The sequence below is a fragment of the Dendrobates tinctorius genome, unplaced genomic scaffold (assembly GCF_039654945.1).
Source record: "Dendrobates tinctorius isolate UK_male_01 unplaced genomic scaffold, ASM3965494v1 ptg000384l, whole genome shotgun sequence".
Classification (NCBI taxonomy): Eukaryota; Metazoa; Chordata; class Amphibia; order Anura; family Dendrobatidae; genus Dendrobates; species Dendrobates tinctorius.
Genome location: NW_027362050.1, coordinates 2,022,448 through 2,047,346, shown reverse-complemented (window position 1 = coordinate 2,047,346; position 24,899 = coordinate 2,022,448). Strand labels below are relative to the sequence as shown.

At 44.4% G+C, this 24,899-nt stretch overlaps 1 protein-coding gene across 1 annotated transcript in view; it reads right to left on the bottom strand.

The window, feature by feature from the left end:
* CCDC85B (coiled-coil domain containing 85B) overlaps positions 1–24,899 on the bottom strand; it is a 40,604-nt gene that overhangs the window by 14,814 nt on the left and 891 nt on the right. The window lies entirely within an intron of this gene.

The following is a 24,899-nucleotide window of genomic DNA, read 5'->3' as shown; positions in this document are numbered from 1 at the left end:
AGGAGCTCAGGAAATCCTGTGTACAAGACCCATATAACGAACACCACACACACCGGGCATGGATTTAGGGAAAGTCTAGGGATGCGAATGGGAAACATAGAAGTGGCACCCTAATAATAAAGGCTCATTGGATTCATTATAAGATGGGAAAAAGTGTTTAGTGACCATATCATGATGGGAAAGGTTCTTCTGATACAGTATTTTGCGTAATGTCTGCACCACGTAAAAAATTTTATACCAAACATCACCCTAAAAAACACATAAATCCAACAATATGCTTCACAAATAATAGCCCATCAGACGGAATATCGCTAACCTGCCAGTCTGATGTTGGGGTATGTGTGCGCACAACGTTATTTCTCTGCCCTGTTTTTCTAGAAAAAGATACTGTTTTTTGTTTTCTTAAAGTGTCATTTTAAGGATTTTTTTGTAATTTTTTGCACCAATGGCGTTTTTTTTTTAGCATTTTTTCAAGGTTTTTGAATTGTCCTTTGCACTGGTGTTTTCCAGGCATTGGTTTTTTTTTAGCAAACCGCTCAAAAAGAAGCCCGGCAGCCTTTTGAGCTTTGCCATTGACTTCTATTGTAAAAAAAAAAAAAAAAGACCAGAAACCGTTGGAAGAATGGTCAGCTCATTTCACTTAACCACTCAGCATCTTTGGAAAACTGAATTACGTAAATAATTGAATTGAAAGGTTGAACATATAAACAGCAAGGAGCTTTCAAATATAATTGCATATGTTCATTCTTTTGAGCGATCAGTTAGCAGTTTTTCAGGAGGTTTTTGGAGCAAAACCACCTGAAAAAGATACTGTGTGGACATACGTTTGTGTCCTTTGGTACTTATACATAAATTATATTATATACTAGCTACCACAGGAAAACTAGTGCCACATGTTGCATAAAACCAATCCAGTAGAATCTCGTTAGAAGCTTATTCAATAATCTTACATATACAATGCAGAACGTGACACACATTATTTCTGTTCTTTTTAAAATTTTAACACTAATACTTATCAGATGTAAAACAATTCTTCCCATCAGTAAACTCTCCCCCTTCCAAACTATCCTGAATGCAGCAGTCAGGCTCGTATTTCAGTCCAGCCACTACACCAATGCTTTCAACCTGTCCAGTCATTTCACTGGTTACCCACCACTAAACTTATCACACAAAGCTCTCCAGTGTTGCGCCTACTTAGAGCTCCTCCCTCTTCTCTCTCTACCACCCTACTTGTGCTCTCCATTCAACTAATGATCTATGACTAACATCTAAGACTTTTCTCGTGCTGCACCAGTTCTCTAGAATGTACTACCTTAGCTAATTTGGTTAAGTTCCCACAGCCACAGTTTTAAAAAAGTGCCCTAAATAGAAATCTTTTCAGGCCTCGACCTATCTCTTTTCCATTTCCACCTTTCCAAATTTTTTTCTCAACATATGGTCCTTTTTTTGAAGTGTCCTACACCTTCAAGGCATTCAGTAGCACTTCTGTCTCTATATACACAGATACCAACTAGTGACCAGCTGATGCAGTTTTATAAAATATGACCAGACCATGGAATGGAACTTCTTGCCTTTTTTATCACTTCTTATAGGTTAATATGTACATGTTTCCTACGTATTGTACAGTGCTATGGAATAAGTTGTCGCTATATAAATACAAACAAAATAACTGTTTATATGAGCACATACACGACTGATAAGCCCAAAGATGATGGCGGGTTGTCTCAATCATCAATCAGCTCTGCGAGGGAACCTGACAGCAGCTGTTCAATTTGCTTGCAGCGCCACCACAGGGAAAAGGAAGTATTGCATACTGCTTATTTGAACTTGTCTATTGATGTGTCCACCTTCCCTCAAACTGGAAGGTACGTTTTCAGTCTGCTTTAGCTAATTTAGGTACACTAATCTATACAGATAAAATATTGTATAGGAGAACGTAAAACTTGATTTTCTAAACCACGCAATTCCTTTAAAGGGTTAAATTATTATCAGGCCAGTCGTACGTGAAACAATTTCTTCCTTCTGTCTTTTCCACAAGTCACAACAAGAAATGGATCAATCATAGGTGTGCTAAGGATTTGAATGGCAAATTTGCACAGTGTTCCGTGCGGCTCTGCACTACGGAGCCAATCTGGCATGCTGTGATCTGCATGAAATCTGGAGGCACCGTACGGTTACGGTCACACAAAACCGACATATTGCATTCAACTTTATTACAGAGAATTTCGACTTTTGGCCCGATCATTTAATCCATGGTGATTGGACTCTGCACCTGTGTATTACAGAGGGGGTTATATACTGCACGGAAGTTGGCGAGTCCCCGGCATCAAATACACTCGGAGGTTTAAGAAAAAAAAATTTGGCTCACAAGAAAAAACAAAAACCTTAAAATCACCTTTTATTTAAATTTGTTAAAAATTAAACACAGCAAACAATCTAACTATTAACACCTTTCCAGGCCACCATGTGGTCAAAATATGATAACTAACCATAAAACATTAAGCACCCTATTTTGCCCTATAACTCCCTATTGGAGCCCCTACTTGTCTGCGGAGGCTGGCACCATAACTTGAACGCAATATGGCGCCGCCGCTCACCGACGGATGCCCCTAGGATACCCTAAAATTCCCTATCCTTAGGAGAAAACCAAATACAGATAAGAACTGTTGATCAAAAAGCACTAAACCAGAGTAACAACATACCAATGTAAAACCATACAGATAGAGTGAGGAAGGTTTTCGAGTTCCCAGCATCACCATGTAGCATGTCACCAAATACCACAGTGCAATGAATTCTATTACTAAGGGAACCCTATTGCACCCGAAACGCGTTAGAGACTTGCTGTAATCATGTGACATTTTTTAACTTTTCTTATTAATTTTGGCACTATAGAATAATGTTTTTCACAGATAGAACATGTACCCTTTGTAGTCTAAGAAGCTGTTCACATGTCCACGTAATGTCCACGTATTTTTCTGGACTGTGTGTCTTCAAAGAAAAATTGTCATCCCAGTCATGGATTAAAATCACCCATACAGAAGTCATCCATGTGCAATAGGGTGACCGGATCTCATATGGGGGGGGAAAAATGTCAGAATCTTGTTCGTCTGGACCCCACAAAACGATTCCCCTTTCCAGATATTGAGAGAGCCAAAATTTGAGCTCGATCAAACGACGTTAACCCGTGCCGCTCGTCGCTCAAAGTATGAAAAAATCCAAATTGAGGTATTTTAAGATTTAGGTATTTTGCATAGTCTGTTAGACTATAAAGAATGTGACAACAACATTGCAGAAATATCCCTGACCAAATTTTCGAACCATTTGTGGTATTTGAATGCAGAGTTGGTGGGATTATCGTTTTTTGATCCCACCATTACAGACAATGAAAAGTTGTTAATGGCTAATAAATTGCTCAGTAGCACAGATGAACCATCAGAGCACGCTAACCTACATGAGTTGATAATTTTACATAGTTATCTAATCTATTCTAGAGCTTTTGTTAAAGTAGTTTTTGAAACGTCAGAATATAATGCTCGGCATTTGCTTACAACTTGCAGGACATATTGCTTTTGTTCTTCATCTTTTGTCAGAAGGTCGTTAAAGTCGGTTACTTCCTACCTCTTTTAATTTTTCTTTCCTAACTTTTGGATTTACAACCCTAGCGTGCTCTGATGGTTCATCTGTGCTACTGAGCAATTTATTAGCCATTAACAACTTTTCATTGTCTGTAATGGTGGGATCAAAAAACGATAATCCCACCAACTCTGCATTCAAATACCACAAATGGTTCGAAAATTTGGTCAGGGCTATTTCTGCAATGTTGTTGTCACATTCTTTATAGTCTAACAGACTATGCAAAATACCTAAATCTTAAAATACCTCAATTTGGATTTTTTCAAACTTTGAGCGACGAGCGGCACGGGTTAACGTCATTTGATCGAGCTCAAATTTTGGCTATCTCAATATCTGGAAAGGGGAATCGTTTTGTGGGGTCCAGACGGACAAAATTCCGACATCGATTTTTTGCGGTCACCCTAATGTGCAATCTCCACGCTGTCCGTTTTTAATATCATAATGGCTTCTACTAGCTTTTCACTTGTTTTCTTGGCATAGGAGAAAAAAAATTAGTGATCGTTAAAACCAACACAGGGACAAAACACTGATGAGAACCTGGTGCACAACACTGATGAAAATCGATCGGTCTTTTTTTTTTGTCTGCAAGAAACACTTAAATGATCTTTGATATAACAAAATCATCAGGGATAATGAGACGGCTCTTATTGAAGAATAATGCCATCTATAGATCAGACGCACCGGGTCTCATTCATCCAAAACAAACAGAAAATCTGTCCTTTTGTCATCGACATGGTTTGTGGAACCACGGACCGTGGAGAGCCTGGAGGGGCGTGACTAAGCGAACACCTGACTGTTCACTAGAGGCTCTGATGGTGAGGTTAGACTTGGCTCCCGATGAACGCCAACGGACGTGCAGCAGCTGGACCCAGAGTACAGACTGGAGGGTGCAGCTGGCAGAGTTTGTATTAGAACGCAGCAGACAGACTTCGCATCAGAGTGCAGCAGAGTTTGTATCAGAGTGCAGGAGGCAGTGTTTGTATCAGAGTGCAGGAGGCAGAATCTGCATCAGCGTGCAGCAGGCAGGATTTGCACCAGAGTGCAGCAGGCGGGATTTGCACCAGAGTGCAGCAGGGACTGGCATGCAACCTCACACAACTTAAACTGCAAAACAGGAAGGTTGCTCAGGCACCTCCCCAGTAGAGAGGAAGCAATATATACATAATGCCTCTCAACCATTGGCTGGGGAGGAAATAGCAAGTGCACGCGCTGGCCCTTTAAGAGGTAAGGGTCGGGAGCGCGCACGCGTGCCTCAAGGCCACAGTTAGAGGTCTGGCTGGAAGTGCTGCTGGGAGCACGCAGAGCATGAAGAAGAGAGGAACCGGCCGCAGCGTGGGTGAGAGAAATGCCACGCTGGGGACCCTGCCTGTCGGAGCAGGGATCCGGCGTGGTGCTAACACCTTGTTGCCCTCTGCAATCAATCAAAGCTCACCTTTTATTTCCTAAACAAGTTGGTGAAGCAACGTCCGTCTGTGACCTCCTGTCATCCCGACAAATGTGGTCCAGCAAATCCTCCATGCTGGTGGAACCAAAATGTCCAGCAGAATACGCAACCATGGGCAAAAAAGTATACAGCGCTGTGCGTGGTTCTGTATATCTGCTAATGGCATTCATCTCAGAAGTGACCGACTATTTTTGCTTCTATTCATAACACTCAATGTATTTCTGCTTCCAAAAAAGCTGAATATACAAAAAAGCTAAGCCGTGACCATGCACTCTAACCTATCCTTATATCTACCATGAAAATAGCACTTTGCCTCCAGGACAATCCCTATTTCTTTGATAGTGTCCTTGAAAAGTGTCCAACTTTTTAGACTCTCCAGGGATCAGCAGTAATCTGTGGGGTTAAACATGGCGGTAAAGCTTGTCGATCGTTTGGCAAATAGCCATCTTGGCTCGGCCAAACGCCCTTTGTTCTCTTGCTGTCAGATTCCTCTGGACACAGTATATCTCTGTGCCAAACAAAAAGATTGACCACTGAAAATCAACAGACTGAATCCTTCTCTTCCCATCATTGCATGCTATAGTGCTAGAGTGCTACTTTATTTGTTGGTTATATATGGAGAGGGCTACTCTTATTAAGCACCTGTTTACACCTGATTTCTGTTTGGAAGTGACGATAAGTTGTTTTTTGGGTTTTTTTTATATCTGAGACTGTAGGTCGTTTTGTGAACTGTGCACTGGGTATAGTCTTTCTATGCTATATCATTCAATAAGGCTCTTACAAAATAACTTTTTTTTTTTTTTTTAATTATCCTCCAGGCATTGCAAAGTTATACATTTTTATAATATACTCCATTATCTTATTTTGCTTCCTACACTACACCATGATGCAGTGATGTATTACATAGTCAGTTTGTGTTTAGAAGCTGCTTTTAGCTGCTGCTCAATAAAGATGTACCCTATTTTCTAAACAGCACAATAATTCTCCTGTCTGGGTAGGGGGACTGGACTGGAAAGGTTCAGATAAGGAAATTCCACTACTCTGATTTTTTGTAAATAGCATAGAGATCTTTGCTAAGCAGCAGGTGAAAGCAGCTTCTAAAGAAGCATGAAGTGGTCATGTGAAACATCACTGCAGCATAGTGTTTGGGAGAGAAGGAAGCAAAATAAGATAATGAATTATACTACAAAAATTCCTGACTTTGCAAAGGCTGGAGGATAGCTGCCTAAAATAAAAAAACAAAAAACGTATTTTTATGCTTTAAAGGAGTCAATATGGATTTTCAGGATTGCTACCTCCAATAGGTAGAATTAGAGACCCTGTTCTTTTCATCTTTGAAAATGTAACTTCCATGCAAATGTAATATCTGGCTTGAGTTTACCCACATAATAATAATAAATTTTATTTCTATAGCGCCGACATATTCCGCAGCACTTTACATTTCAGAGGGGACTTGTACAGACTATAGACATTACAGCATAACAATAATAACATAGATCATAACAAATACCAAGAGGAATGAGGGCCCTGCTCACAAGCTTACAGTCTATGAGGAAAGAGGTAGACACGAAATGTGGGTGGTAACAGTTGCCCTGATTGTATGGACCAGCCATAATGTTAAGTGTGTAACAGTACAGACACAGAGGGCTAATGGATGCCTAAAGCATGTGGGAACATGATGCGGGGAACCTGGTTATGGTAAAAACTTTGGCTGTGCCACACAGGGATAGGTTAGGTTAATGTGTTGAGGTGATAGGCCAGTCTGAATAAATGCGTTTTCAGGGCACGCTTAAAATTGTGGGGATTGGGGACTAATCGTATTGACCTGGGAAGTGCATTCCAAAGAATTGGCGCAGCACGTGTAAAGTCTTGGAGACGGGAGTGGGAGGTTCTGACTATTGAGGATGCTAACCTCAGGTCATCAGCAGAACGGAGGGCGCGGGTAGGGTGGTATACTGAAACAAGGGAGGAGATGTAAGGTGGTACTGAGCTATAGAGGGCTTTGTGGGTGAGGGTAATAAGTTTATACTGAATTCTGGAGTGGATGGGTAGCCAGTGTAATGACTGGCACAAGGTAGAGGCATCGGTGTAACGATTGGTGAGGAATATGTTCCTGGCTGCAGCATTCAAGACAGATTGGAGAGGGGAGAGTTTGGTAAGAGGGAGACCGATTAGAAGAGAGTTACAATAGTCGAGACGAGAATGAATAAGAGAAACAGTAAGAGTTTTTGCAGACTCAAAAGTAAGAAAAGGTCGAATTCTAGAAATGTTTTTGAGGTGCAGATGACGTAATAACCAGTTTGGTGGACATAGCAAGTAACTTCCTGTGTTAAAAGGGTTGCAGAAGATTAGAAAAATATGGCTGCTATTTCTAAAACGTGTGCATGGCTGAATGGCTGTGTCTAGTATTGCAGCTCAGCTCCACTGCATAACATACCGTAGCTACATCAGTCTCAGCCAAATACATAGGCAAAGAAGGGGGTTGGATTGGCTACAGAAATAAGCAGTCAGTCAGCCAGCCCCTTTTATTCATAGGTCTGGGCACAAGAAAGCCCGGAATTGGATATTTTGAACACAGGACCTCAGGGAATATCTGATGATCAGACATAAAACTGATGCAACTGCACAGGGGCCCAAGAGATAAGGGGGCCCACATCCAAAGTAACTTTCTTTTTAAGGCCAATTTATATTTTATTTTTTTATTTTTTTTGCTGGACAAGCTTATTAAAGAAACCTCATAGATGAGGAATAATTAGCAATCTCTGCTGTGGATGATGGAAGAAATAAATAAATAAATTGAATGTACAGGTACTAAACAGTACTGAGATTTCAATAAAGACATAAGCCCAAGTACATGTATTTATATAGTTACGTTTATAATTATATTTTTATTGCCTGAACTAATTTGCTCCTAATGATGCTAATAAAGTGAATTTGTTAGCAGGATTTTTGCTATTTAATCTGAGAACAGCAGGATGTAGGGATAGAGATCATGATTCCAGGGATGTATCACTTACTGGGCTGCTTGCTGTAGGTTTGATGGAATCCCTTGTTTTCTCTGCTGTAGATGTAGCAGTGATCAGCTGAGCTCTGTATAACCCTGCCCACACCCCTGATTGGCTGCTTCCCCTGTACACAGTCAGCAAGCTGCCAATGAGTGGTGTGGGCGGGGTTACACAGATGACCCTGACTGGCCTTCATGCGAGACCTGGTCAGGCAGTGATAATCTCCTGCTGCTGATAAAACACTAATAAGTGACACATCCCTGGAATCAGGATCTCTATATTATGCCCCTCTTAGATTAAATATAAAAATTAAAACTACTGAAAAATTCCCTTAACAGAACGTGACCCTGTGGGAATGAACGTCCTTGGTCCTTTTTTAATATTATGGCTCTGAACTTGACGCTGAGAGGGCAAATAAAGGGATTTTGAGCAGAAAATGTGAAATTTTGTATTAATATCTCCTTCATTGTAGCTGTCACAAAAATATATTAATACAGAAGCAAGGCCGCCTGCTTGGACGGGGGCATTATGTTTGCACGGCTTTTGTTTGCTTTTGTCATACGCTGTGCATGGCAGACAATTCCCCGCTTGTGGCATGCCATGGCATAAATTATAGAAAGGTAAGCCTGTTAAAGCTTCATCCACTGACTGTATGCAATTAATCAAAACCCTTTGTGCGGTTACTATAGTAACAGAGTGTGAATTCAGATGAATTGTGGCGAAATTAAGGCAGTGATGTCGGCTGACAATTTTTTTTGTAAAACGAAGGCTATACATTAGAAGTTTTCCCTATGTGTAAGAAGAAAGTTGACCTTTCTGGTTGGAACCGGGAAATCAAGGAGCGAGCTGAAGAAATCAGACTGAAAAAGTAAAATATAATAGTATTCTACGAGGCCAGGAGGGCGAAGTGAAGAAATCCGGCTCAAAAAGGTAAAATATACTGGTATTCTACGAGGCCAGGAAGGTGAGCAGAAAAAGCACACTCACATTTTAGGTTGGGAAGTACATGAAAGGCATTCCCTACCACCCAAAGTTACATTTTCGGAAGTTATGAAGACATATTTGCTCTCGGATTAAAACCTCTATGTTATTCTGAAAGTACTGTATAACGAAAAAGAAAGTATAATAATACATAAGCTCAGGGGGACATCTGTGGCCCCAGATGCCATTTTGCGATGCCTTCAACCCAGGGCCGGGACAAGGTATTTTGGTGCCCGAGGCAGATGAAGGCGATGGCGCCAACTCACATGAACCCTCAGCCCCCATGTAAGGAATGGGTCAGAGACTAAGGTAAAAGGACCCCTAACGCGCTCCCCTCCCCCCCCGATGAGTCAGGTAACAAGCTCTGACTACTTCCACTAGAATTGTTACCCGTTTCACCAAAAGTGAAAAAAATCTTCAAAAAATACCAGAAATAAATAAAAAAGCTGTGTACTTTAGAGGTGAGGCACACTGGGGAGTTTCCGTTATATGGCTATGGAATCATTCATCGCTTTCAAACCATTTACACAATACCAAGGAAAAATAGCGCTATTAATCCCTGACATCCTATATTTTAAATGTCATACCGACGCACAGTCATGGATACTAATATTACTTAACTATAATGGGTGCCATTTGGCTTCAATTAAGGGGTGTGGCATTTAGCAGAAACCCCAGTGGAAGCTAAACAGACACCATTATAAAGGGATATGTATGATAGTTTTTATATCTGTCATGCAACAAATACAGTTTGTGACAACACTGATGGTGGTTCTGGTGCATATTCCTGTATGGATAGTGGTTCTGGTAAAGTATTCGTGTAGTGATTGTTCTGGTCTCGTATTCCTGTACTGATGGTGGTATTCGTGTAGTGATAGTTGTTCTGGTGCTGAATTCAAGTACTATTGATGGCTCTGGTGATTTATTCACGTAGTGATGATGATTCTGGAGTGCTGTATTCATCACCAGAACCATCATCAATACATGAATACATCACCAGAGCCATCAACAGTGCATAAACAGCACCAGAATCATCATCTGTAAATTAATAGGTCACTAGAACCACCATCAGTACAGGAATACATCACCAGAACTTCCATCAGTAGATAAATGCATCATCAGAACCACAATTGGTATATTAATGCATCATCAGAACCTCCATCAGTACATGAATACATCACAAGAACCACGGTCAGTAAATAAATACAACACCAGTACCATCATCAGTACATGAATACGTCACTAGAACCACCATCAGTGCATGAATATATCACCAAGCTTAGCACAGCAATGAATTGTAATGTCAAGTCAGGCCCATATACAATTGTATCACATGAACCTACAACTCTCAGTATTTCCTTAACAATACTAAGGAGATGCTGGGAGTTGTTGCTATCAGTCATTATCAGACTGTGAACCATACAAGAAAAACAATACTGATGAGACGTAGTCCGTATCAACAAGTAAGCATTTACATCCAGGTACTTTATATGTGACATCTTCTCTGAGTAGTTTCTTTCTTTTCTTCTCCATCTTGTCCAGATGCTATGATGACTTTTCGCATCCACAGCTCTTTTCTGCAAACTTTCTTCTTTTCTAGTCTTATGCAGCACATCCCGACACGGTGCTCTTAAAAATAAGAGTGTTATTAAAATGCCCTCTACATAAAAATACCTGTCCATATTATGACCTAAATTAGCCTCCTATGGTATATGGCCTCCACACTGTCTGCCCTTGTGAGTTCCACCTGCCACACTGTCCCCCTTAATGAGGTATACCCTCCCTAATTTCTGATATTATCAGCCATAACCGCCCCACTGTCTGCCTTTATCAGCTATAACCACCACACTGTCTGCCCTTATGATCCACAGCCTATACCATGGCTGTCTGTTCTCCACTGTTTTTCCTTACATTCTCTATTGCTCCACACTGTCCCCCCTCCATGGTAATCTCTCTCCATACTGTGACCCCATTTCACACTGCCCTCCTCTCCATATTCATACTATGTCCCTTTTTCACACTATGACCTCATCCTGCCCCCATTGTTGTCCTCTCTAAACTGTACCACCTCCCCACACTGTCCTCCTACATAGTAAGATGGTCACCACAGCCCTGAGCCGCCCATACAGTATATTCTCAACAGCCCCAAATATATGTTACTAGCTATGAACCCGTTCTACGCCTGGGTGGCGAGCATTTTTATTGGTATATGGTCTCCAATCCTGCTATGTGCTGCCACCCTCCTATCCTGGTACGCATGGCACCCCTCATTCCTATCCTGGTATGCATGGTACCCCTCATCCCCCAATCCTGGTATGCATGGTACTCCCTCATCCCTATCCTGGCATGTATGGTCCCCTCACCCCCTATCCTGGTATGCATGGTATCCCTCATCCCCCAATCCTGGCATGCATGGTACCCCTCATCCCCCAATCCTGGTATGCATGGCCCTCTCACCCCCCTATCCTGGTATGAATGGTCTCCTCACCCCCTATCCTGGTATGCATGGGCCCCTCACCCCCCAATCCTGGTATGCATGGTATCCCTCATCCCCCAATCCTGGCATGCATGGTACCCCTCATCCCCCAATCCTGGCATGCATGGTACCCCTCATCCCCCAATCCTGGTATGAATGGTCTCCTCACCCCCTATCCTGGTATGCATGGTACCCCTCATCCCCCAATCCTGGTATGCATGGTATCCCTCATCCCCCAATCCTGGCATGCATGGTACCCCTCATCCCCCAATCCTGGTATGCATGGTCCCCTCACCCCCCTATCCTGGTATGCATGGTACCCCTCATCCCCCAATCCTGGTATGCATGGGCCCCTCACCCCCCAATCCTGGTATGCATGGCCCTCTAACCTCCCCTATCCTGGTATGCATGGCCCCCTCACCCCCCAATCCTGGTATGCATGGTCCTCTCACCCCCCCCCCTATCCTGGCATGCATGGCCCCCTCACCCCCCAATCCTGGTATGCATGGCCCTCTCACCCCCCAATCCTGGTATGCATGGTCCTCTCACCCCCCCCCAATCCTGGTATGCATGGCCCCCTCACCCCCCAATCCTGGTATGCATGGTCCTCTCACCCCCCCCTATCCTGGTGTGCATGGCCCCCTCACCCCCCTATCCTGGTATGCATGGTCCCCTCACCTCCCTATCCTGGTATGCATGGTAGCCCTCATCCCCGAATCCTGGTATGCATGGCCCCCTCACCCCCCAATCCTGGTATGCATGGTCCCCTCACCCCCCTATCCTGGTATGCATGGTACCCCTCATCCCCCAATCCTGGTATGCATGGCCCCCTCACCCCCCAATCCTGGTATGCATGGTCCTCTCACCCCCCCTATCCTGGCATGCATGGCCCCCTCACCCCCCAATCCTGGTATGCATGGCCCTCTCACCTCCCCTATCCTGGTATGCATGGCCCCCTCACCCCCAATCCTGGTATGCATGGTCCTCTCACCCCCCCTATCCTGGCATGCATGGCCCCCTCACCCCCCAATCCTGGTATGCATGGCCCTCTCACCTCCCCTATCCTGGTATGCATGGCCCCCTCACCCCCAATCCTGGTATGCATGGTCCCCCTCATCCCCCTATCCTGGCATGCATGGCCCCCTCACCCCCCAATCCTGGTATGCATGGCCCTCTCACCTCCCCTATCCTGGTATGCATTGCCCCCTCACCCCCCAATCCTGGTATGCATGGTCCTCTCACCCCCCCCAATCCTGGTATGCATGGCCCCCTCACCCCCCAATCCTGGTATGCATGGTCCTCTCACCCCTCCCCTATCCTGGCGTGCATGGCCCCCTCACCCCCCAATCCTGGTATGCATGGCCCTCTCACTCCCCAATCCTGGTATGCATGGCTACCTCACCTCCCCTATCCTGGCATGCATGGTCCCCTCACTCCTATTAAAACTACACACATCCAAAAAAAAAAAAAAAACATTTATACTCACCCTTCTTTCCTGTGCTCCAGCACTGTCACGTTCTGCTGGAGGCCGGGGCAGGAGTGAGGCCGGAATCGCGCATGCGCATAGCGCTGTCCGGTGCCATATTGCTGAAGACACACTGCAAGCGTGTCTTCAGTAAAATGGCGCCGGATCGCGCATGCGCGATTCCGGCCGCACTCCTACCCCGGTCTCCAGCCGAAGAGAAGCGCCGCGGCAACGCTCCTCCCGCTCAGGTATGTAAGTATGGCGTCAGAGATTGACTGTATGCAGTGTGTACGGTACCGCCATCTCCGGCGCCATACACACTCCTCACCGCTAGATGCCTCATTCTGTCTGGAGCCAGACTGCGCAGGCGTGTCGCGCTTGCGTAGTCTATAAAGGCTTCGGACAGAGTGACGCTTACAGCGTTATATTATAGATGAAGTCCAACACAGCCCCCTATGCAGTATGATGTCCACCTTATCCCCCATTACATAGTATGATGGCTCCCACAGCACCCGTAGCAGAAATGGTCATTACTGGAAGCTTAACCAGTAACTCATCGAAGACATAAACAAAGAATTTAGTGAATTGATTCTGGAAAAGTCTGACTTCATGTAGAAAGCACTCCATCAGGTAAAAAAAACCTCTTCAGAAGTGTTATGACTCTCATGGATCCTTGAAGCCCTTTGCCCGACTGAGCAGTTGTGGTAAGGCACAGACAGATGACCTTGCTGCAGCAAGGCGGTGCGGATGAAACAACGGAGGCTGAAGAAACTGGATGGCAACTGGAGGAATTTAGGAGTATTCCAGGACGAAGTCAGAGACTTAGCCCAGACAGATTGAAGAGGCCGAGTCAGGATAGCAGCAGGGCCGAGTAAACAAGCAATGTAGCAGACGGGCATGAGACCAGAGGTGGAATGGAGACAAGATAAACAAAGTAGAGCAATGCAGCACAGCCCAGCGATACAGCAGGACTGAGTTGATCACAGGACTCTCATTATGGATATACCAAAGCCCAGCAGATGGAGCAGAGCTGGGTTGATTAAAAGGCTCACAATACTGATGTAGCAGAGTACGGCAGGTGGAGCAGAGCCTAATGTCTGAGTTTGTCAGGAGACTCAGTATCTGAGCTATGACAGAGAAAGCATGAAAAGTAGTGATGTATATGCCAACTACCTGAATACTCAGGCAACATCCAACTACCTGAGGTAGACTATAAGGCTAGGTAGCAAAAATCACTGGAGGGCACATGGTAACTATAATAACCCAATGTGCGAAAAACAGTGGGAGACAATCGTGGCAGAAGAAAGACAGGGACCGTGGCACTGAAATCAGCAGGAAATGTAATAGTGTGGATGTCAACTACCTGAATACTCAGTCAGCATTCAGCCGCCTGAGCTGCCCTATAAGGCCAGGTAGCGAGACATCTCTGGAGTGTGCTTTTTTACTATAGCAATCCAACATGCAGATGAACGGATGGAGCCAGCAGGAAAGGCAGGGAGCCAGGAGTGGTGAGTAACAAGAAACACTACTACTGTAGATTTACAAACTAATCACCTAATTAGAATATCTTTTTCCAGTTCTAAACATGTAGTAGACAGACACAAAATCAGTAAGAAAGTTTATGAATACATAGGAACCAGCGGAGGCTGACCATACACATTAGATGGCTATCGGCCGGCGGATGCTTCAACTGACAGCCATCTGAGACGACGCTCCCATACAGAAGAGCGCTCGCTCAACCGAGCTCCTGTGTTCTGGCATCAACTGGAGGCTTATCTCAGGAAGAACAACATGATCGTAAGTCTGAAATAAGACATGCGCAACTGACATCTCTCCTGACCATCAGTTGGATGGCGCCTCCGTACACATTGGACTGTCAGCTGAACCTTGTTGTGTAACCATCACATTCTGTGCCTCAGGACTGAAGTGTAACCACCAAGCACTATACCAACGCTGTTGTGTAACTATCAAGTTTTTTGCTTTTATTGTATAACTGTCCCGTTTGTGTCAACACTGAGAGACTGTAATCGATCTGCTGCATGGCATCAGTATATATTTGTTTGCCTCATGTAACAAGCCGTGTTTGTGGTCAAGGGCCACGCATAAAAACTGACCAGCCTACATACAAACCATGGTAAAACAGACTCAAGGAATTAGCAGCATTGTTCCAAATCTGGTCACACAGGTGCACAGGAAACGGAAGATGACAAAGGTTTAGTCATGGGATGAGGCCAATGTTAAAAAAGAGGAGTCACACCAGCCTTCAAATTCTTATACAGACTCCCTCTGCTGGACACTCATGGAATATATGGGATATCGGTTTCCCTACAACCGCCAAGTGACAGCAGCGGGTTTATTTACTGGCTGTGTATGACGGTTATACGTGTTTATATATAATGCATAGGCTGTATGATAATGTTATGATGTCACAGTAGAAACGGTCTTTAACCCTTTAACAACCAGACATTTTCTTTTATTTTTGAGCTTTATTTTTTTTTCTACCCTTTCTTCCAAGTTTGATCTCTTGTTTATATGTTCAATCCCTAAAAGTCAGACTTTTTTTAAAAAAGAAAATTGTTTTCGTCACCATTTTCTAAGCCCAATAACTTTTTTTTTTTTTTAGTTTTTCCAGCAATGGAGTGGTGTGAGGGCTTGTTTTTCACACGGTGGGCTGATGCTTTCATTGATACAATTCTGGGGTGCATATTACAATTTGATCATCACTTTGATTGCATTCTTTAACAGTAATTCTTGCATTTCCTTCTTTTATTTTTTGTTCATGGTGTTGTCGACTTATTGTACTTTACGTTTTGATAGACTGAATTTTTACGGATGAGTCGGGAGCAAAGTTTAATTTTTTTCCTTTATTTTTTAAACTGGGAAAAGGGGGGGGGGGTCGAATCGAAATTTTAACATTTTCACAATTTTTTCAAACTTATTTTTACATTATTTTTTTCCCCTTGTTCACAGGGATTTTTTTATTGAAATGATATGCCTGAAAGTTTATTCTATTCATATGACTTGCGTTGCTTTTCAGATAAGGAGTTTTTGATTGGGTTTTTAGTGTGTACAGTTGTGGCCAAAAGTATTGACACCCCTGCAATTTTGTCAGATAATACTCAGTTTCTTCCTGAAAATGATTGCAAACACAAATTCTTTGGTATTATTATCTTCATTTAATTTGTCTTAAATGAAAAAACACAAAAGAGAAAGAAGCAAAAAGCAAAACATTGATCATTTCACACAAAACTCCAAAAATGGGCCAGACAAAAGTATTGGCACCCTCAGCCTAATACTTGGTTGCACAACCTTTAGCCAAAATAACTGCGTCCAACCGCTTCCGGTAACCATCAATGAGTTTCTTACATTGCTCTGCTGGAATTTTAGACCATTCTTCTTTGGCAAACTGCTCCAGGTCCCTGATATTAGAAGGGTGCCTTCTCCAAACTGCCATTTTTAGATCTCTCCACAGGTGTTCTATGGGATTCAGGTCTGGACTCATTGCTGGCCACCTTAGAAGTCTCCAGTGCTTTCTCTCAAACCATTTTCTAGTGCTTTTTGAAGTGTGTTTTGGGTCATTGTCCTGTTGGAAGACCCATGACCTCTGAGGGAGACCCAGCTTTCTCACACTGGGCCCTACATTATGCTGCAAAATTTGTTGGTAGTCTTCAGACTTCATAATGCCATGCACACGGTCAAGCAGTCCAGTGCCAGAGGCAGCAAAGCAACCCCAAAACATCAGGGAACCTCCGCCATGTTTGACTGTAGGGACCATGTTCTTTTCTTTGAATGCCTCTTTTTTTTCTCCTGTAAACTCTATGTTGATGCCTTTGCATTCTTCCAAAACGTTTTAGACTTTTTCAGGTGAGTTTTGGCAAACTCCAGCCTGGCTTTTTTATTTCTCGGGGTAAGAAGTGGGGTCTTCCTGGGTCTCCTACCATACAGTCCCTTTTCATTCAGACGCCGATGGATAGTACGGGTTGACACTGTTGTACCCTCGGACTGCAGGGCAGCTTGAACTTGTTTGGATGTTAGTCGAGGTTCTTTATCCAACATCCGCACAATCTTGCGTTGAAATCTCTTGTCAATTTTTCTTTTCCGTCCACATCTAGGGAGGTTAGCCACAGTGCCATGGGCTTTAAACTTCTTGATGACACTGCGCACGGTAGACACAGGAACATTCAGGTCTTTGGAGATGGACTTGTAGCCTTGAGATTGCTCATGCTTCCTCACAATTTGGTTTCTCAAGTCATCAGACAGTTCTTTGGTCTTCTTTCTTTTCTCCATGCTCAATGTGGTACACACAAGGACACAGGTTGAGTCAACTTTAATCCATGTCAACTGGCTGCAAGTGTGATTTAGTTATTGCCAACACCTGTTAGGTGCCACAGGTAAGTTACAGGTGCAGCTACTTACACAAATTAGAGAAGCATTACATGACTTTTTGAACAGTGCCAATTAGAGTTGAGCGATACCAGCCGATACTTGAAAATATCGGATCGGAATGGATCGGCCGATCTTAAAAAAAAGTATCGGTATCGCCGATTCCGATACCGGGAACCAATGCAAGTCAATGGGGCCAAAATATCGGAATTAAAAAAAACCCTTTCTTTCCTTGTAGGTTAATTCTACATGAAGAAAAACAACTAAGAATAATGTAGAATGTATTGTGGGAGGTGGAGGAGACATTAAAGCCATAGAGGTTTAGCCCAATCAAATGGAATAGCAGGAATTAAACTTTTTTTTTAAAGACGTTAGGAGTTACAAAGATATTGACTATGTTAGCCTCATTTATATTTTGCCAGACATGTATGTCTTCTTCTTCTTTCTTCTTCTTTCTTCTTCTTCTTCCTTTTTTTACCTTCTTCTTCTTCTTATTCCTTATTTTACATTCTTCTTCTTCTTCCTTTTTTTACATTCTTCTACTTCCTTTTTTTACATTCTTCTTCTTATTCCTTTTTTTACATTCTTCTTCTTCTTCTTCCTTTTTTTAAATTCTTCTACTTCCTTTTTTTACATTCTTCTTCTTCTTCCTTTTCTTACATTCTTCATATTCTTCTTAGGCTACTTTCACACATCAGTTTTTTGCCGTCAGGCAGGATCCGGCTTTTTTTAGAAAAAACGGATCCGGCATAAATTTTGGAGAACTGTAGAAACGGATCCGTTTTTTTGCTGGATCCGTCTCTGTTCCTTGGGGCTGGCCAATTGGATCTGAGCATGCGCAGACTTAAAAAAACCGGATCCGGTGGCTGGATCCGTCTTTTTCTGGATCCGGCGCATTCCGGCGCCCATAGACTTTCATTGTAGCAAAAAGCTGGAAGCGCCGGATCCGGCACTTCCGGCTTTTTCGCCGGAGACAAAAAACGTTACAGTAGCCGTTTTTTCCAGACGCCGGAATGAGACAAGTTGCCGGATCCGGCAAAAAACGGATGAAACGCAATGCCATCCGGCACGATCCGGCGCTAATGCAAGTCAATGGGGAAAAACCGGATCCGGCATTGCATTTTGCCGGATCCGGTTTTACAAAAAAAAGCCGGATCGCGCCTGAAGGCAAAAAACTGATGTGTGAAAGAGGCCTTATTCAACAATTATTATTCTACATATTCAACTTCTTCATCATCTTCCTATTCTTCTTCATCATATTCTTATTTGTGTCAGGCATTCCTGTAGTTGTTATCTAGAAAAGTTAGAAGTTTACACCTTCCATTCTGCCTGTCACAAAAGATTTACAACAGGATTTGTCCGCGTTCAGTTTGGCCTGCAGCAGCAGGCCTTTTCCAGGGGCACCACGAGGAGGAACGGACTCACCCCCATACACTGCTTAGTCTTCTTCTGCTTATAAATAAGATAATATCATTTGCTCAGAGTATTAGTCTTATGCTTAATGTTCTTCTGCTTTGTTTTTTTATGCTTCTTTGTCTTCTCTCTCTTGTTGTTCTGCATCGTGGTGGTTGTCTTCCTGTTCTTTGTCCTCTTGAACCAGCTGACGGTACTGGCACCCGGAGGGGCAGCAGAAGGAACAAGGGCCAATGGCACTACCGAGGACCAGCTGACGGTGCTGGAACCCGGTTACTAAGCAGGAGGTACCTGTGCTACAAAGCACTACCAAGGACCAGCAGACGTTGCCGGAACTCGGATACCGAGATGGAGGCACCTAGGCCAAAGGCTCTGACGAGAACCAGCTGACGGTGCTGGAACCCGGAGGGGTAGCATAAGCTGCAAGAGCAAATGGAAATAGCGAGGACCAGCTGACAGTGCTGGCACCCGGAGGGGCAGCAGAAGGAATAAGAGCCAATGGCACAACTGAGGACCAGCTGACAGTGCTGGAACCCGGTTACTAAGCAGGAGGTACCTGTGCTACAAAGCACTACCAAGGACCAGCAGACGTTGCTGGAACTCGGATACCGAGATGGAGGCACCTAGGCCAAAGGCTCTGACGAGAACCAGCTGACGGTGCTGGAACCCGCAGGGGTAGCAGAAGTTACCCCTGAAAAGCAAAGTTGGCATGCCGCAAGCTGGCCGCAGTTACCGAATCACACAGTCCTACAGGGGGTGCTTGTCCTACTGGCACTACGGAACAAGCCTTTCTTACCAGAACCCGCAGTCCACATAGGAAGCACCTAAACTGCTGGCACCCTAGCCTCGGCTAACCCAACCGCAACACGACATGGCAACTTGGGGTGGCAAACTGACATTGACACTTCCCGGAAACAGCAGGCAGGGCTGGAACCAAGCTGGGCAGGAGGGAGTACCCGTGCCAAAGTCAGTTATGAGCAGCAACTGGCGATGTTGGAGCCCAGGGACAAGCACTTAGCAGGCTGAGGCCTGATGTGCTGTCAATTGGAAGGCAGCAGGACAGATTGCCATCAAAACAGCAGGGGAACAGCTGACGTTACTGAACCCCACAAACACAGGAGCTAGTGTTTTACTCTGTGAAGACGGCACTTCCGAGCAACAACTGGCTGTGTTGAAGCCCAGGGACAAGCACGGAGCAGGCTGAGGCTGCATTGAAGAAATTTTAAGATCGGTTGTAGACTTCTACTAATTTTAACCAAGCTCCACTTAGGCCTGTGGCTGCACTGATTTTCGTATTTCCCCTGTCCTCCAACCCCGCCAGTTACAGCTCCGAAGTGGCGTCTGCACAATCCACACTTGTTCCTGTGTTACAGGTGTTCAGTCCGGTCAGTTAATCCCCTGATGTGTGTCCGGCAATGTCGCCTGCTCTGTCCACATTCCCATAACTAGTTATCTGATGACATAGCTTGCATTTGACAAAGCAAATGTCATCTGCAACTGTATCAAAAAAGGACCACGCACTGCAACTCTTGGGAGCGCCCGTTTTGCCTTTGGAATGAGGAATGCTCCTAACGGGTGCCGAAGTGGAGGGTACAGGCAACCAAGTCTTCCCCCTCCCTCTGCCTCCTGTTTTGGCCGGTAGGGGAATCTCTTCCTCCGAGCTGCTCCCACCACCTTCCTGTTCCTCACGCCATGATGGGTCAAGGACCTCATAATCTTCCCTCCCCTCTTCAAACAGCTGCTTCTCCGGGGTTGTCTCACCAGCACCGTACGCACCAGAAAGTGGCAACTGAGTCTCGTCATCATCTGATGCGTACTGAGGTGTGCTGACCATAGGCACTGGCCCACTCGCCTCTTCAGATTCAGAGGGACAAAGAAGTTGCGCATCACTGCATACTCCCTCTTCTTCACATTCAGGAATGCTGCTTGGCTGGCCCCCTCTTTCCAAGCCAACAGATTCCGAGAACAGAAGTAGAGACTGTGATGGCTCCTGTCCATGTCTCTCTGACGGCCTGGGCACTTTGGCAGGTGGTGAAGAGACAGATGGTTGCTCTTCGGTGCTCTGGTCCTGAGAGGCTGTGGAAGTAATTGAAGTCGATGCATTAGCTGCCATCCATCCGACAACGGCTTCAATTTGTTCCTCCCGTGGGGAGTAGTGGGGTACGTTGAGGTCCTACAAAGCTGCGCATAAAGGACTGTTGCCTGCTAAAACTGGGGGATGCTGATCCACTGGTGCCCGCAGCAGGCCCAGAATCACCACGTCCTCTACCTGCAGAATCCCCACGTCCTCTCCCTGCAGAATCCCCACGTCCTCTCCCTGCTGAAACTCCACGCCCACGCGCCTTACTCCCTGCCTTCTTCATCTTGCCAGACTGCTTAAGATAGGCAGAAAAGTACAAAGGGGGGCCTTAGTGTGCTTATTCCTGAACAGCTGGTTAAAGGTACAAGAAGCACTAATTTTATCAAGTGTGTGTGTGTGGACTACACTTTAATAGGAGCTGATGTGGCCTACACAAGTTCCAAATGTAGTGTTTGGTGAACTTTTTTTGTGGTTTCTTTGTTGGAAATAAACTCAAAGTATGTGAACAAAGAATTGAAACTGATAGTATCACCAACTTTTTGGAGCTATTACAATGCAGGCAGGTAACCTACAATGCAAAAGATGAGGCTCCAAAAAAATTGGGTAATACTAATCTGGCTGTGCCGGCAGGGCACAAGCCAGAAAAAAAGGCTCCTCTATCTACTCCTATATAGTGTTTGCAACCAACCAATGTTGATGGATACGGATGGATGCACACTAATAGGAGAAGAAAAAATGAGCTGCACTCAAAGACAAATATGTGTGAGGCAGTGACGCACGTTGAGCGTCCTACAACCAGACGTAGCTGCAGGACACTCTACTATGCGTGAGCTGCACTCACACACAGTCAGAGACCTCTCAGACAGCCGTGAACAGTGCAGCTAAGTGGGCACTGGCACTGACAGGCTGCAGAAAGGCTCCGCTGTGTACTCCTATATAGTGTTTGCAACCACCGTAGATGGAGACGGATGGATGCACACTAATAGAAGAAAAAATGAGCTGCAATAAAAGAAAAATGTGTGAGGCAGTGACACGCTGAGCGTCCTACAACCAGACGTAGCTGCAGGACACACTACTCAGCGTGAGCTGCACTCACACACAGTCAGAGACCTCTCAGACAGCCGTGAACAGTGCAGCAAAGTGGACACTAGCACTGAAAGGCTGCAGAAAGGCTCCGCTGTCTACTACTAGTGTTTGCAACCAACGTATATGGATACGGACGGAAGCACACTAGATTGAAATTATGTAAAAAATGCAGCTCAAAAATTAAAAGATGTATGAGGCAGCAGTGATCACACTGGGTGGCCTACAGTCTGACGTGGCTGCAGGACCCACTCCACAGCGTGAGCTGCACTCACACAGCCCTTGCAGACAGCTGTGAACACTGCTGCTAGGGCAAAGAAGGCTACAGTGGTGGTTTATGTAGCCTGGGTAAAGCACTAGATGTTTGGTGGAATCGCTATTTCTAACTGTCCCTCACAGTCTTCTACAGCAGCCTGTCCCTAACTGAATTCACAGCAGAGTGACCAGAAATGGCGGCTGCGGTGGCTTTTATAGTGCATCATGACATCATTTCGGCAGCCAATCACAGCCATGCCAATAGATAACATGCCTACATGCCTAACAGGATGTGCCCACACTTCGGAGGATTCCCATTGGCTTAATCAAAGCAAGCAGGCTCATAGCATGATGGGAACTTCCGATTCCGCTTCCGGAATCCGATATGACAAAAGTATCGGAAGTCAGTATCGGAATTCCGATACCGCTAATATCGGCCGATACCCGATACTTGCGGTATCGGAATGCTCAACACTAGTGCCAATACTTTTGTCCACCCTCTTTTTTTATGTTTGGTGTGGAATTATATCCAATTTGGCTTTAGGACAATTCTTTTTGTGTTTTTTCATTTAAGAGAAATTAAATGAAGATAATAATACCAAAGAATTTGTGTTTGCAATCATTTTCAGGAAGAAACTGAGTATTATCTGACAGAATTGCAGGGGTGTCAATACTTTTGGCCACAACTGTATATATATTTATATATATACTAGCTGAAGAGACCGGTGCTGCCTGGGCATAGTAACCAACTGTGGTTAGTTATAACAAATTATAATGATTATATTGCACATAAAACCATTTCACATCATATATTCAACACTACAGATTTGCAACACAAATTAACTAAACGATTACCCAAGTATTGATAGTATTTTATTTTCATCTTATTCAAGATTTTTGGTTTTTCCTTTTGGTGCAAAGATGAACAGATTTTTGGCAGTTCCAACTCTTGAACAGATCATGTAAAGTTGACCATGACAAAAGCATGGAGATTGCAAATCGATCCCTACTACTTTGAAGGACTGTCCCTGAGCATTGTTAATGGACATTGCAAATAGCAGTTGAACTGGAAACTGGATACGGTTAAAATAAAAAAACAAATCAGATGGAATGAGTGGAATTCTTGGAATGAAAATGTCCTCTCCTTTGGCACATGCTTTTTCTGAGCTGTGTATCTAACCCTATCCTGTGTGATAATGTCTGCTGAGCTGTGTACCTAATCCTCTTCTGTGTGATACTTTCTGCTGAGCCGTGTATCTAATACTATCGTGTGTGATACTGACTGCTGAGCAGTGTATCTAATCCTATCCTGTGTGATACTGACTGCTGAGCAGTGCATCTAATCCTATCCTGTGTGATACCGTCTGCTGAGCCGTGAATCTAATCCTCTCCTGTTTGATACTGTCTGCTGAGCAGTGTATCTAATCCTATCCTGTTTGATACTGACTGCTGAGCCATGTATCTAATCCTATCCTGTGTGATACTGGGCTCCCCCTGCAGTCTGTGTCAGAGGGTGGTCTGTGTTGGCACGGTAATAAATTGTGTTATTTCCAGCTTTACAGAAGGATGATAACAGCATAGAAATGATAATATGCAAAATTGGTGAACTGGAACACGCGGGGTTAAAATGTTGCCTCACAACATTGCCTATGACGCTCTCGGGGTCCAGACGTGTGACTGTGCAAAATTTTGTGGCTGTATCTGCGACGGTGCAGATGCCAATCCCGGACATACATACACACACATACACACATACATACATACACACACATCCAGCTTTATATATTAGACTAGCTGAAGAGCCCGGCGATGCCCGGGCATAGTAACTAACTGTGGTTAGTAATAGCAAATTATAATTATCCTCCATCCCATATTCTCGTGCCCATATACCCATCATACATATCCTCCATCCCATAGTCGAGTGCCCATATACCCATCATACATCCCATCCCATAGTCGAGTGCCCATATACCCATCACACATCCTTCATCTCATAGTCCCGTGCCCATATACCCATCACACATCCTTCATCTCATAGTCCCGTGCCCATATACCCATCATACATATCCTCCATCCCATAGTCCCGTGCCCATATACCCATCACACATCCTTCATCTCATAGTCCCGTGCCCATATACCCATCATACATATCCGCCATCCCATAGTCAACCATTCTGACATCATAGTGAGCGGCGGGGTTTGCAACATATACACTTGAGCTTTATATCTTAGGCCTGTTTCACACTTCAGTTTTTTCTGTCAGTCCAAATCCGCCAAAATAGCGGAAAACGGATCCGCAGGCGGAGTGACAGAAACGTGTGGCAGAGGATTGGCGGATGTACGGATCCGCCGATGGTGAAAATTGAGAGAGTTGCAGCCAGACAGAATTGTGGGTTAAAACACAGAATAGCGGATCCGGAGGGAGAAAAAACGTTACAGGCTCCGTTCGGTCAGGTCAGCAGGCGCCAAAATATTGGCGGATCCGCAAAAATGCGGATGTTACGGACAGCCATCAGTGAAAATCTGCCGATAATGAAAGTCAATGGGGGAAAAAAACGGATCCGCAAAGAAAAATGCCAGATCCGTTTTTTTTTTCCAAAACGGCAGATTTTGACTGATGGTGAAAAACTGATGTGTGGAACAGGCCTTAGATATATATTTTTTTACCCCATTAGTTTTGT